This window comes from Cygnus olor, chromosome 3, assembly GCF_009769625.2.
Source record: "Cygnus olor isolate bCygOlo1 chromosome 3, bCygOlo1.pri.v2, whole genome shotgun sequence".
Lineage (NCBI taxonomy): Eukaryota > Metazoa > Chordata > Aves > Anseriformes > Anatidae > Cygnus > Cygnus olor.
The window spans coordinates 94016586-94031835 of NC_049171.1; the positions used below are offsets into that span (position 1 = coordinate 94016586).

Consider the following 15250-nt stretch of genomic DNA (forward strand, 5'->3'; position numbering starts at 1 on the left):
TTCCCAACTTCCCCTAATTCCCCCCACCTTCCCAGTCCATTCAATGTTATGATATTATCCAAAGAATTTCACAAACAAGAAGCCCCGTTATCTGTACTCTTTCTCTCTGCCGTCACTATCTACATGTCTCTTACTATCTGGGATAGTAGAGAATGAAGTAAGGAATCATACGACTGTGTAAAGAAGATCAAAACTCATCTAACTACAAAAGTCTATGACCTGACTATTGACTGTTTTATACATACGCATTTATACTGTATACTAAAGTCAAAAGCATGGGTTCCACATCTTAGCTTCACCTGTTTCATAAGTAGCTTCTGAATGAGTTCTTACAGCTCAGAATGAGTAAAAAATTGAAAAATTGTCCTATTTGCAATTATATTTTTAATATTAAATAAGATATTGTTGTGGTTTAGCCCGGCTGGCAGTCAAACACCACACAGCTGTTCACTCACCCTCCCCCCTCCCTCTCCGGGATGGGGGAGAGAAACGGGAAAGTGAAGTCTGTGAGTTGAGATAAAGACAGTTTATTAAGACAGGGAAATAATAACAACAATAATAATAATAGTATTAATAGTAATAATGTGTACGAAATAAGTGATGCACAATGCAATTGCTCACCACCCGTTGACCGATGCCCAGCCTATCCCCGAGCAGCCGGCCCCCCCCCTCCACCCCGGCTAGCCACCCCTATATATTGTTCAGCATGACGTCAGATGGTATGGAATACCCCTTTGGCCAGTTTGGGTCAGCTGTCCTGGGTCTGTCCCCTCCCAGCTCCTGCTGCATCCCTAGCCTGCTCGCTGGCAGGACAGAGCGAGAAGCTGAAAAGTCCTTGGCTTGGTGTAAGCACTGCTCTACAACAATTAAAACATCAGCATGTTATCAGCGCTCTTCTCATCCTAATCCAAAACATAGCACCCTGCCAGCTACTAGGAGGAAAATTAACTCTGTCCTACCTGAAACCAGGACAGATATTTAGAATATTACAAATATTTAATAAAGGATGTAGAGACAGGGTCCGGGGGTCCTGCACCTGGGGCGCAACAACCCCAAGCAGAGTTACAGGCTGGGAGATGAGTGGTTGGAAAGCTGCCTGGCCGAGAAGGACCTGGGAGTATTGGTTGATAGTCGGCTGAATATGAGCCAGCAGTGTGCTCAGGTGGCCAAGAAGGCCAACAGCATCCTGGCCTGTATAAGAAGCAGTGTGGCCAGCAGGTCTAGGGAAGTGATTGTCCCCCTGTACTCGGCTCTGGTGAGGCCGCACCTCGAGTACTGTGTTCAGTTTTGGGCCCCTCGCTACAGGAAGGACATGGACGTGCTTGAGCGAGTCCAGAGAAGGGCGACCAAGCTGGTGAGGGGTCTGGAGAACAAGTCTTACGAGGAGCGGCTGAGGGAGCTGGGCTTGTTCAGCCTGGAGAAGAGGAGGCTCAGGGGCGACCTTATCGCTCTCTACAGTTACCTTAAAGGAGGCTGTAGTGAGGTGGGGATTGGTCTGTTCTCCCACGTGCCTGGTGACAGGACGAGGGGGAATGGGCGAAAGTTGCGACAGGGGAGTTTTAGGTTGGATGTTAGGAAGTACTTCTTTACCGAAAGGGTTATTAAGCATTGGAACGGGCTGCCCAGGGAGGTGGTGGAGTCACCATCCCTGGAGGTCTTTAAAAGACGTTTAGATGTAGAGCTTAGCGATATGGTTTAGTGGAGTGCTTAGTGTTAGGTCGGAGGTTGGACTCGATGATCTTGAGGTCTCTTCCAACCTAGAAATCTGTGTCTGTGTCTGTGACAGACTTACAATCAATAAGTAAACAGTAAGTTTAGGTATCAGCTTATGGCTGGTCCTAAAGAAAACACCAAATACATAGAAGAAATCTTTCTATCGCTGTGTATATTATGTATGCTATACAAAGCAACAGCTGGCTTGAAGATTAGCTGAGAAAAATCAAACCATTTTAGTGAGCATGGAAGAAAGAAACAGCCACTAAGTTCTTTAAAACAGCATATATTCTGCAGATCAAGAACAGAAACCTAGGTTTCCCTTCTTGTAATAGTTTTCACACCTCCAGAAACGAAAAAAAAAATCACTTGCTAAGTACCAATAATGACTAACGGTAGCTTTTGTAAGGCCTTCAGAGGAATCTCAGCAACATGCTGCTAGAGCACTAACTCTAACACTCTACTGTACACTCTTCATCTCTACTTTAAAACCAATCGTTAAGTCATTTACAATCAAGTCCGATGCTGCAGGTCTCTAACAAAAGCTGACGTCCCTTTCCCAGGAAAAAAAACTAACCCAAGACATACTTTTCTAAAGTCCAAATGTGTATTCTTCCCTAACGTTTCCTACCTGATGCAAATTTTACATGAGGTCCTTATCTTACATACAGGTAAGGCAACCAATAGTTCAACCCTACGAAACCAAAGTCATCTATGCTTTTGAGGTATGGAAATAGAAAGCATAAAGCCAAAAACCACACCTTCTGACACTGAAAAATTTGTGGTCCGTCTCCATTTCCCCACAGCTACACACTGAATACGTATATTTGCATTATATCAGCTCTGAAATACACAGTCCTAAACAGCAGGTCTGTGAACAAGTGTGAGTTTCTCTGTTTAAAAGAAAAACAACCACACCCTCTGATTTTCTCCAAGATATACCCATAAAATGGTAAAGAGTTCTTGCTCAGCTCCAGAATACTCATGATGAGTTTATTTTCCACTCTATCATAGAAGGGGAATAGGAAGCTACTTTAAAGGAAAAACATGTTTCTTCCCACATAGATTAAATTGGCAGAAATAACACTTACTTGCTAGTTGCCACGAAGGCATACAAAAATGTAATTAAATAATACAGTCTGTACCCATGTTTTTGTAGATACCATAAAATAATTTCCAGATCACTTGAGAGTTCCAAAAAGAACTACTACTTTGATGGCCAACAGTCCCAAAGACAATAGTGGGTCTTTTCATATAAGGAGAATGGGTTAAACATTGATCTTTTGGGCTAAGGTCATAAGAGTATGCTGCAAAATCTCTCTTCCTCAGAAAGGTTCACTCAACAGGCCAGCCATTTTTAATAAGTCAGTGCTGTAGAAAAGAAATAGTGCCATAGTCTCCTGTTACAATATCCATGTGCTCCTTCTGTAAAAAAAAGATGCTTCCACAGAAATAAATGCTGCACTAGATATTAAAAGTGCAAGTGACAGATCACAATACCTTTGAGAACTTCAAAGCTTAGTGGAAGTGCAGGAAGAAGCAGTTTTTCTGGTTTAACTAAAAAGATTTAAACTAGCCTTGTTTAAAAAAGCTCCTGTCTAGTGTGAGAGATACACTCTATACATGAGATGTGTCTCTACAAATGCACACATGCATCCCGTAGATTGTTTTGCCATTTGTAAAGGTTCAGAGTCTCTCTCGATTTACATGAGAAATACAGCATGACAGAATATTCAAGTAAATACAAGATTACACTAAGTAGGTAAATACAAGCTCATTTAATGAGTGAAGTCTTTAAAGATTTCTATTTTTGATCCCAGAAAACTTGGAATCCCTTTTGACTTACTGACCTTAAAAATTACTGGCACTACATAAATTTACATTAGGCAAATAGTTACTGAAATTTTGAGCAATAGCTCTACTTTAAGTTTGGCTGGAGCAGCTACCGTAACTTCAGTTACTACAGCACAGGCACGAAGTACTGGCAGACTTGAACAGTAGTTATTGGAATTTCAGAACGAGATCTTAATATTTAACGTTCACTTAAAAATGAAATGCGAAGAAAGCCAGTAATTGATCGCTATTTATGCCCATGTACTATGGGCTTTGTTTGTTTTGAGTTGTTTTATTTGTTTTTAAATAACCTTTTGGCAAGGAGCAGGTTGGGAGTCAACATCAGAAATGGTCCCAGTGATAGAGCTGACCAAAGATTCACTTTGTATTGATACGAAGAAATTGAGTATGAAGATAAACCTCTAATATAGATCTTAACTACCCAAAACTTTTCCTGCCCGAAGTCCAGTAAGCTTTTAAACCAGAAAGTTCAAAATGTTGCCAGCTAGCCCCCAATGCCACACAGGATACATGCCTAGGAGCTACAGCTGGAACTCCAAAATGAATTTATGCATCTTTGTTATGGGGGGGGAGGAGGTTGGAACAAAAAAACAAGAAAACCCACACTGCACTACTTTTAAACCAGCAAGTGAAAAAGGAGGCAAAATTTCAGAATATGCTTCAGCTACTTTAAGCTGGTCTGGAGGTACAAAACAATCATAGGCAGTCTTTAACACCGTGGATTTACATCTGTTTTCAATGTCTATAGCAATTCATGAAAACAGAATCTGCTATGCCTCAGCTATTCACCACTACCTTGTGCCAGCAATTTCTTCTCTTTCAGAACTGCTGGCTGAGATGTTTTTGCTGCTGCTCTTCAAATTGTCTCACTGAAGAGGTGCAAAATTGGCTTTAATATTTCAGAACTTTGTGACTCTGACTGTACTGGATTTAGAGGCCAGCAGATCCAAGACAGCAGTAACCTCCTACAGGGAAGACTGTGGGAGTGCGTAAAAAGAAGCACCAGGAGCCAAGTTTAAGACCCATAACCTTTTTAGCTAGATTGTTAACACCAGAAACATACATATGCTTGTGGTCCTAGTGGCAGATAAATTTTAAATGGGTTGATACATCAAAAATTTGAGATTCTAAAGTTACTGTGAGGCAGACAATGCATTTAAGTAATTAGAAATACACACGGAAGCACTGTGCTTTAAGCTTTGGGGTACATTTAGTGCTAGGAGCTGGGTGCGTGTACTTAAGCTACTAACAAAATATCACAATAGAGTTAAGGGCAGAAGGTGACTGAATTCCCTCAATCCCAAATCAAGCACTAGGAGTCCAAGAAACCGTCTTCCGAGATTTGAAATAAAATGAAGTGTAAAGCTAAAAAAAACACACACAAACCTTTATTTGCCCCTTGATTTCACTTTGTCATCAAGTCACAGGGTAAGAAAAGGTGACTAGCTCTAGAAATAACTTTGATAGCACTTGTTAAGTCAAAACTAATTTAGATTATGCTCTATCCCATTCAGTTTTGTAACTATTGAAAAACTAAGTTTAAAGACTGGTATAGAATAAAGCTACACAAAAAAACTGTGCGAGCAGCTTAAGGAACTATCAAATATGCACTCATAGCATATCAAGTGAATACACCACACAAAGTGACAAATATGTCAAAGTTTGCCTTTTCAGAAGTTCATTTCATATTCTGCTTTCTTGCACCCTATTAAAACATGAATGAAGCCACATAACTGCAGATCTTTAAGACTGGTTTATGTGACAACTGCCTGTCTCTTATGGATAAGTTCCACACTTTTATGCTGTGGCTTATTTTTCTGGAATGCAGTTTGGTAGGTGCAAAGTGAGAGATCATATCTCAGACACCCAACATGAGTGGGTGTCTTGAAACAGGAAACTTGAAAGTGGACTCTGAACCTACCTTTGCAATCACAGCAAATAGTACAAAGCCATCATCAGTGCTCAGGTTGACATATTTTACAGTCACCAAGCCTTTATCAGTACATGCAGCATCACCCTTACATAAACTGCAGAGGTCAAATTCACAAAGTTTTGTGGTCAGATGCAAACTTGAAGTATGCAGTGTTCCCCCTAGTTAGCTATGCATAATTCTGTGATTGCTTGTGTGGCTTCTGACATCCAGCAGCCCTCAGTCCGTATTGGCATCTCAACTAGGGACTTACCAAAGAAAAAGAATGCAGATGAGATGTCATTCTCAGTAAAGAAATACTCTAGAGTATTAAATTTCTTCATTTAATGTCACTCGTCTTAGTTTTCTAGGTAACAAGTTCAGATTTTCTTTATCAAGATTTCCTTCAAACATTATGAAGTCTGGGAAACTTAATCCCCGTCTAGGAAACGCCAGTTTTATTTGAGTTAGAGATTAACCACATGAAAAGTGACATGTAAGACACAAATACCCAGGCTGGTTCACCTAGTACATCATCAGGTCCAGGCAGTGCAAAACAAACACTGTTGTTTCTACACCTCCAGGGGAACAGTGAAGGCTCAAGTGTCTAAAAGCCAAGCTACCTCTCTGCAGACCAGTATTCGCTTCATTGTGCCGTCTTGAAGTAAGAGTTTGGTGCACAGGCACCTAAGTGAAATGGGTCTGCTTGGTTCAGATATTATCAAGTCAAGTTCATCAGCTCTGAAGTCAGATTTCATCCTTACCTCGACCTCTACAACAAGGCGTGGCTTTATTGTACCACCCTGTGGACTGCACTGTACTTGTTTTTTTTTCCTACTGACCATACTACAGTAAATTCACTATGAATATTTATATGCCACAATATTAACCGAAATTCCTTTTGCTCACCTCTATCAGCTCATACTTCCTGTGGCCAATAAGCCCGTTCTCCCTTCTTAACTGCACTAGTAAAAACAGAGGTACATGCATAGCATTTGGATATTACAAAGCACCGACTTAGTATAAAAATGATCCTTCCCTAAATAAAGTTTATAGTTACTTCTACATAGAATCTTCTTTCTTCCCCTAAATTCAATAGAAGACCAGCTATTTTATGTGTTAAAATTACTTAGTACCTTCTCAAGCTACCACCAGCCAGGTTTTACTAAAGAAATAGCATGTAAAATTTTGAAGAAAGAGCCACTGTTCAGCCAATACATCATGGGTATCAAAATTGAAGGATTTATTTTACTCATTAGCACAAAGCAGTATGTCATTAAAAATGAGTTCTTCCTTATCCTAAATTTAATGCATTTAAAACAAATTCTCTCATCTTTTTCAACGTTTAATTAGTCAGACACATTTTTGTGAGAATAAGGCAGAAATGAATGCCTAATTCACATGATCAATTAATTGTTCCCAACTAGCTCTGAAAGACCAGAATAATTGTTCTGCAGCAGGTCTGCAGAACCACAGTAAAACACTAAACCCTTTATTTACTTAATTGAGGGGTGACTTGTTGATTCACACGCACAAATCGGAGGAAAACACAAGGGTTGGGCCAGATGAATGCTAGAAGTCCATTCCAGCAAAAAATTAGTCCATGACACTATAAGAAGTTGTGCTTTTTTCAACTTGTTACATCACTGCAATTTAAATATAAACATTAAATTATACAATAAAAAAATATAAAAAAATAAAAAACGCATCTGAAAACTAAGCCAACCAAAACCCACGAAAACAAAACATTTGAACCTTTCTTTCATTATAGCAGCAACAATTGATGCCACCTTCCTGGCACAAACGTGTCATTGACCTATGCATCATCCAACCTCAGAGTAAGACATACGAGACTGCTCGATATCAACATCCCAGACTCTGGTTCTGCCACTCTTGAGAAGTACAGCCTAAGGCAAACAACTCTAAGGCAAGCAACTCATCCTGTCAAAGATACCAAAGGGTGAAATCAAGACTAAAAGGCTTTAACTTCATCATAATTCTGCAGATTCAGCATGTGCAATACAGCAATTTGATGGATAGTCTTCGAAATACACAATCCCTGTTTAAAAACAGAAGTATATCATTCAGAAAAACAAAACATGCAGGTTTTGCGACAGATTTGTAGTGTTTTCTGTGTTTTATTAATACTGCTTTGTAGCATTTATCATTTTCTAAAAAGAGAGTAAAAGGACAGATTTTTAGTTCCCCACACACAGGTTGAACAGATAGTGATTGAGAAGTGGGGCAAGAGTTAACAGCACAACCTCACAGCCTGTCAGATAAAGTTAGGACAGAAAACCAGCAGCCAAAACATTTTCACTGACCTGGAAGAAGACATCAACCTTTCCCCTTGAAAAGGTCATTCAAGAGTTGAAGTGGACTTGTAACAATAATTTAGAGATCTTCTGTAACTGATTAAAAAGGGTAACTTAAGCAGTACTGCTGCTATTAGCTCGTTTAAGGAAGTACAAACCTCGAGGGGAAGAAAAGCCACATGCAGACAGTAAGCTGATTTCAGCTCATGGTGGCAAAACACTTCACGACTGACTGACACTATACCATCTTTTGTGTGAGAAAACAGCTTCCTCAAAATCTGGGTCAGCATGCATTTGGGTGTTGAAAAATTATTTTTTTTTCCATTTATTAACAGTGCTTTGTACTATAGCAAAGAGAAGCTATACTTTGTTATATTTTCTCCCTCCCTACTTTAAACAAGATTAAGCAAAATTCAAACGTAATTAAGGAAGAAAAAACATCCTTTTACCCAATCTGTTCTCGCATTTATGGTTAAAAACTTAGTCAATTACAAATTGCAAATTAAAACACAGCCGGAGCGATTATACCTTCCCATAAATTTCCAAGAGGCAGAATTAGTTCTTACCTGTAATCACAACCTTGTCAAGGTTCTAGTTCAGTGCTGAGAGAATTAGTTTACATTCCTGCTGCCAAGAAGCACATAACAGAATGACTTGCAAAACCTTGAGATAACAGTACAGGACACAACATCTGCTTTATTTTGGTATTTCCTAGAAAGAAACAAAGAAAGCAGTTAGCTACTCCAGATGGCATACAACAGATTTGTACATGAACTTAAGAAAAAGCTGTATTCAAGAAAAACAGAAGTGCACAAACTAAAGCTATGTCTGGATATCTAAAACCTTTCAATATACTCTCTAAACAGCATATTAAAGATTCATGCTAAGAAAAAAAAAGATTTTTTTCTAATTTCCTTCACCAGCACAGGCTAGCACTTAAAAAGCCATCTAGCCTATTACCTGACATTCATGTCCCTAAATTGAGTTACAGAAGGAACAGCTTTTGCATGCCTGCTAACATAAGTGCTATTCACCTGCTTAAGTGACAGAGTACACACAGTGTTTGACAAAATTGAAATCCACCAAGTGCAGCAAGTGTAATTTGTAAATTCTCTACTTTGCTTGCTTAGATGTAAAAATGCACAAGGGTTTTGCAACTGAAGTTTAGTGCCTTTCTTTATAAGTATTAGAACTCCTCTGAAGTAACAGTTGTCATACATCTTTAAAAGTAGTTTCAATAAAATTCATCATAAATTCATTTTCAAATGCAGAAGTATCAGGTAACTAACAATTCAAACGTACGTATCTCCACAAGCATCTAGACGTCTAAATCCCATTATTTTCAGCAGGATGCAAATGCCCAAATTCCTTCATGGATCAGAGACTACATATTTAACCTTACAAAACACTGCATCTTACAAAAGTTACCATGACAGTACACTGGTAGAAGGAACTACCCCAGGAAGAATTCTGGATAGCAGCCAGCTTTGTCTGGGGCAGGAGGGAAATACAAGCCTTTCTGTAACGCTGTGATTTTCAACTGATTACAGCACACTCTGAAAGCCCAGCCAGCTCTGCTGGGCTGAAGGAGGCACAAAGGGGACACGCTGCAGGCTTGGACTTTAAGGCCAGGGACTGAAGAAGCGAGCTATGACAACATTTCATGACAGTCTGCCTCTTCCAAATGGTAACTAGTCTTTTTCAACCATCACAAAGCACCTGTTTTGATTCTCAAAAAGAAGGAATACTCTGCTACAGTTTGAGGAAGAGCTGTATGGGCTCAGTTAGTTTTATGCGCATGATGTCACGCTGCTGCAAGCCCTTGTGTCCTCCCCATCATTCTCTCTTAGGCACCACAACAGGATGGATGGTTCAATGAATCAAGCTAAGCCAGAAAAAGTCAATTACTTTCTGTAGGTTTAGCTCTCTGAACCAGCTTGAAAATGCCTTTCAGGCAAGTGCCAGAAATGCAGAACCAGCAGCTGCTGCCAATTCAGATTTGCTCTGAGTATTCTGAAACTACATGTTAAGCAGCATCCGCTAAATCATTAATGGACTCTGAAGAACTATTTTGAAATAACTAGACAGCAAATGTCTTAAATCATTGTACTGGACCACACAGCAAAAGCTTTCCTCCAAAAAAGTTATGAAGTTCATCAGTAAAAAAAAAAAATAAATAAATAAAATTTCTTCTATACCTGAGAACTTCAGGAAAAAAGACAACCACAAAAAGCATGGATTCACAAAGTTGCAGGTAACAGCAGAACTCCCTCTTTTGAAGTACACCAGGGCACCAGGGCTTCTTAAGTGACCGGGGCACGAACACAGAACACGACCACAACACAACTCCCTTCAGACAGCCTCTCCCACCTCCAGAAGCCGGCCCTAACTGTGAGGCTACAGGGCAGGTGCATGAAGTGCTCCAGCCTCACTTCTTCTGATGCTACTCCAGCAGCCTCCGGAAGTGGCTGACTCACAAACACGGGCCCGAAGACAAGCATTATGCTTCCCAGAAGCAAAAGTCTTGATCCCTCCCAAATTCTTCTACTCTACAGAGGATGCGAGAGCATTCATCAGACGAGGGTGACTTCTAGCCTCGAAACTGGATTCTTACATCATGGCGGACTCAAAGAGAGACGTTTGGAGCTAAGAGCACCTTGCCCCAGTATGCTCCCATTCACACAAATTCTGTCCGCACAAATTCTCAGAAGTGTGGAATAGAGGTATTCAGTGTTTCAGAAGAGACAAAAATACCTCGAGAGATACCCCATCACTGAACACTGCCCAGCGAGGGGACATGACTTCTGTTACTTCGGCACAGCAGTGCCTCTTACCTCTCTAAGTAAGCCACAGGTTTTTATTCTGTATGGAGATACTTCGGTTTGTGATGCAGCCTGGGGACAACAAGCTACTGTATCAAGGCCCCAGAAACTTGGGTGCAGAAAATGTTGATATAAGCAAATAAAATGGTTTTACGTAGATTGCCAATCATAAGCTACTTCACAAAAATAAAGCTGAATGCCTCCCATTAAAGGCTTAAGAGAATTACAAAATGTATTAAGCATTTTATATGGGCTCCTTGAACATTTGGCGTCTAAATAGTTATTTGAGTAGGACTAAGTTTGTTAGTAAGTTTCTATTTTTATTTTTTGCTATTAAGATACTAGTACCATGGTCTAAAATTTTGGGTAGACCTGTGTGGTGCCAGGAGTTGGACTTGATGATCCTTATGGATCCCTTCCAACTCGGGATATTCTCAGATTCTATGATTCTACCCTGCAGTAGCATGGTTTTTAATTGAGCATAACTAAAACAGCCCTTGGCTAAAAGAATTTGAGTTTCACCACGCTTACAGCATTTTCTTCAGATGCAAAAGACTACACAGCCAGAGCCATCACAAGTAAATCACTGCTAAAGAACTGAAACCAACAGTCAGCAATAACCATGTTTAAAAAAAACAACACACCAAGCAGGCAAGAATCTTGACAAGTTCGAAGAACCCTACCATTGCACTTTAGAGAAGGGAAAGCAGCACATGCTAGCCTTTCTGATCATTAAATACATCTTTAAACAACCTTGATGGTAAAAGCACTAATGAACTTCAAGCTGAATCCAAATGTTAAAGCAAGCAAAAAACATCACACCATCCAGTCCTTTGCAAGTTTTCAGATTCTGGTCAGCCAAGCACCAGAAATACACTTCTTGTGCAGTTCCACAAACAGCTGCAGCTGACTTTTTAAAGGACAACCAAATCATTGCTGCTTTAAAACAAACCAACCAACCCCACTCCCTAAGCATCATGAAAAACAAAGTAAAATCTAATGTATCATATTTGACTTCATAACACCAAAATACTACCACTGCTGATACCATCCCTCCGAACTGTGGGTGATGCAAAAGTTAATAAAAGATTTTACAGAAATAGAAGACACCAGAGGGAGAAGGAAAAGAGCAATCCCGTAAGCTTACTGCGAGTTAGCCAGTATACTGCAACTTCCCTACTGCACGTTGTCAACATATGGTAAATGTAAGATAATATCCCCCTCCTCACACAGACATGAGGCAACCTGATTTTACAGTAAAAAAGAGCACGTACCAGAGGAGTGCACTAGCAGTGCAAGTTCATGCAGTAGTTCTCCGTTAACCTACATATATGACAAAGCCCAAACATAAACGAGCAATTAATGTCTGTGTAACTACTTGAGGAAACGTACAACTTGCACCCTAAAGAGCAAGTCGTTCATCTTTTACAGTACAAGATGAAATGAATTTTCTCTGCAGTTGCTGATTGATTCTTAGTTCCATACAACAATATCGTGAATCAACCAAAACTGAGCTAAGACTTTTCTTTTAATGTTTTTCCACCCAAATGCTGAAGCTCCGTTAAAATGTTAATTAGTGCAACACCTAAAGCAAAGGGAATGAAGAAGAGTTTGAAATTAAGACCTCTAAGAAGCAAGTTAAGTGCTTTAGCCTTTTTGAAGCAGCTAAACTAGTATCCAGGTTTTGCTAAAAGTACAGCGGCATCTAAAATGCAGCAAAAAGATGTAAAATCGAGAGTTTCTTACAATGCTAAGTATCTTGGAGTAAATTTACTTGGGTTTCTGGTGAATATTTAGATCAGCAGTTTGAAGCCGACAGTGCAACGTTTCAATTGCAAGTTAATCAGTTGAACTATTCAAGCCTGCACTTCCAAGGGGAACAGGTGATTAGCATTGTATTTAGCAGCAGTACTGTTGTGGTTTAGCCCGGCTGGCAGTCAAACACCACACAGCCGTTCGCTCACCCTCCCCCCTCCCTCTCCGGGATGGGGGAGAGAAACGGGAAAGTGAAGTCTGTGAGTTGAGATAAAGACAGTTTATTAAGACAGGGAAATAATAACAACAATAATAATAATAATAATAATAATGATAATAGGATTACTACTAATAATGCGTACGAAACAAGTGATGCACAATGCAATTGCTCACCACCCGTTGACCGATGCCCAGCCTATCCCCGAGCAGCCGGCCCCCCCCCTCCACCCCGGCTAGCCACCCCTATATATTGTTCAGCATGACGTCAGATGGTATGGAATACCCCTTTGGCCAGTTTGGGTCAGCTGTCCTGGGTCTGTCCCCTCCCAGCTCCTGCTGCATCCCTAGCCTGCTCGCTAGCAGGACAGAGCGAGAAGCTGAAAAGTCCTTGGCTTGGTGTAAGCACTGCTCTACAACAATTAAAACATCAGCATGTTATCAGCGCTCTTCTCATTCTAATCCAAAACATAGCACCCTGCCAGCTACTAGGAGGAAAATTAACTCTGTCCTAACTGAAACCAGGACAAGTACAAATCCCAGTAATACTAGGGGCTTGGCAGTCTGGTTCAGTTCATACTTTTAAATATTACTTCACAAATGGTGGGCTTCAGTTACAGCACCAGAGAACTGGCTTTTGATACATCTTGAAAAATCTTGAAAACAGTTACAAAAGCTACTCTCAACTTTTTTTTCTGCAGACCTATCTTGCATACAGATTTGCCAGGCACATTTTGAATTCCTAAGTTCTCAGCAGTTCTCTCAGGTAAGTTTTTGAACACTAAATTCACATGATGGCTATGTAGATGTCTTGGCAGCAGGGGCAGTTTGAGCAATATTTGCTCTCAGCAGCTCGTTCCATGTTAATCCGTGTTACTCAGCCACGTAGATAGTTCTGCTGGTGTAAGTGAATGCCTGAAGCAGAGACTGTTCATCTAGTTGATGAGTAACTCAAAGTCTGTTGAATTATACAAGCAGAAGATGAAGAAACACTGCAAGCCAGCCTTTCTAGAATTGTGAATACACATATACAATCCACGCTCACCACTGGGAGATCACTAGCAAGCACTTACTTCTGTTTTCCTGTAATCCAAGAGTTCACTTGGTTTCAACTATGATTAGGAGAACTCAAGCACAAATACCAAATCATCTCGAATAAGCTGAAGATATTTTCAAACATCCAGTTTCAGGTATGCTTAAGACAAAGGCCACCAAACACACTCCAGTCAAAACATCCAAGTATAAAACTTCATACGTGATTTTTATCAGAACTAAGAAGGGAGATGATCTTCAAGAGTTAAAAATGTATTACACTTATACATTAGTGTTCTTAAAAAACATCAAGACTACAAAGAAGAATTGTAAGTTGATTGTAGGTTGCGACATGTACTTTGAACAAACGTGCTTGTTGGGGCTGTTAGGACTTTGTAGAGCAGAGCTTGCACAAGTCTTTAATAACTGTTATAATACACTACATCCACAATGCCAGATAAATTCTGAACACGCATTATGCTATCCATGGCGCTTCAGGAGTAGTGGATAGAAGATGTGTTCCGATTCATCCTGGACCTGAGTTTGGTTGTTTTTAATTGCAAAGGCCAGAGTCTGCAAGCATCCATCTTCCTGACAGGGATTCGAACTCAGCTCTGGCACACCGGAGTGATTTGCAGAGGCAACACAAGAATCCTGTTCACTGTTAGTGAAGTGCCTATCTTTTGAACACATTCTTATGGAGTATCCCCATGAGGTAAACTTATTATCATCTTCCTTGTTAATTTGATAGGCAGCAGTAGCTAACGAGTCAGTTTGAAGTTACCCATCCATTTGTTGCCTCTGTGAGCATCTGGCCTTCAAATCAACATTTAAAAAATACAGTCACTCCAGACGGATTACTGAGGCTTCGCCAATATCCCTCTGCTTCAAGCAAACAGAAATCACAACCTGAGCACTGTCAAACATTCTGAGGAAGAATTCACCACACTTGTGCTTCATGATGTTATCAAATGGCATCTATTCAGAAGTCCTCTGGGCTGAAATGGCATGTCCCTTAGCCACGGCACGTCCTTCAACAGCACCTCACTTAACACCGAAGCCAAATGTCTCGCCCTTTCTAGCTACTCCAGCAGTACGAAAAGAACATGCCGAGTTCGTCAGACCTTTCCGCAGCAGAAAAGCAAGGTGTTAGTAAACTGCAGCATTATTCAAATTCAGAAGTAAACTTGGGAATAAAAACTTGCTCTGTCAATTATGAAATAGGAACGGCTTAGCCCTTTCTTGCTAAGCCATTCAAAAAAAAATAAATAAATCTTAAGACCATAAAGAACTCTTACTGAAGCAGTTCTCAGCAAAAATCCGAGAAAGCTACAGATCGGTCAATTCTGTAGCAAGTGCGTGCATTCAGACGAAGAACTCCCACTGCTACAGACTGCAAAATATTGTAGGATGAAGAGGTATAGAAAATGTGACATAATTGTCTTGTTTTACTGCTAGGATACAGAAGCTGACCGTGCTTCAAAGTGCCCTAGCTGTAGGATAGAGGCAGGAAGTCTGACAGTTTTCAGGGTGACACCACTGCAAGTCTCTCAGAGGAAATGCTCACAACGTGGAAGAACAACTTCTCGGCAGAAGACTATCGTGATTAATTTGTCCATGAACAGTCTTCAGTG

General features: G+C 40.3%; 1 protein-coding gene across 11 annotated transcripts in view; it reads right to left on the reverse strand.

The window, feature by feature from the left end:
• PPM1B (protein phosphatase, Mg2+/Mn2+ dependent 1B) overlaps window positions 1–15250 on the reverse strand; it is a 60617-nt gene that overhangs the window by 25570 nt on the left and 19797 nt on the right. For all 11 annotated transcript variants that reach the window (XM_040554216.1, XM_040554218.1, XM_040554217.1 and 8 more), the window contains one exon: window positions 8358–8502. The gene's annotated coding sequence lies outside the window, so the exon portion shown is untranslated. The remainder of the gene's footprint in view (window positions 1–8357; window positions 8503–15250) is intronic.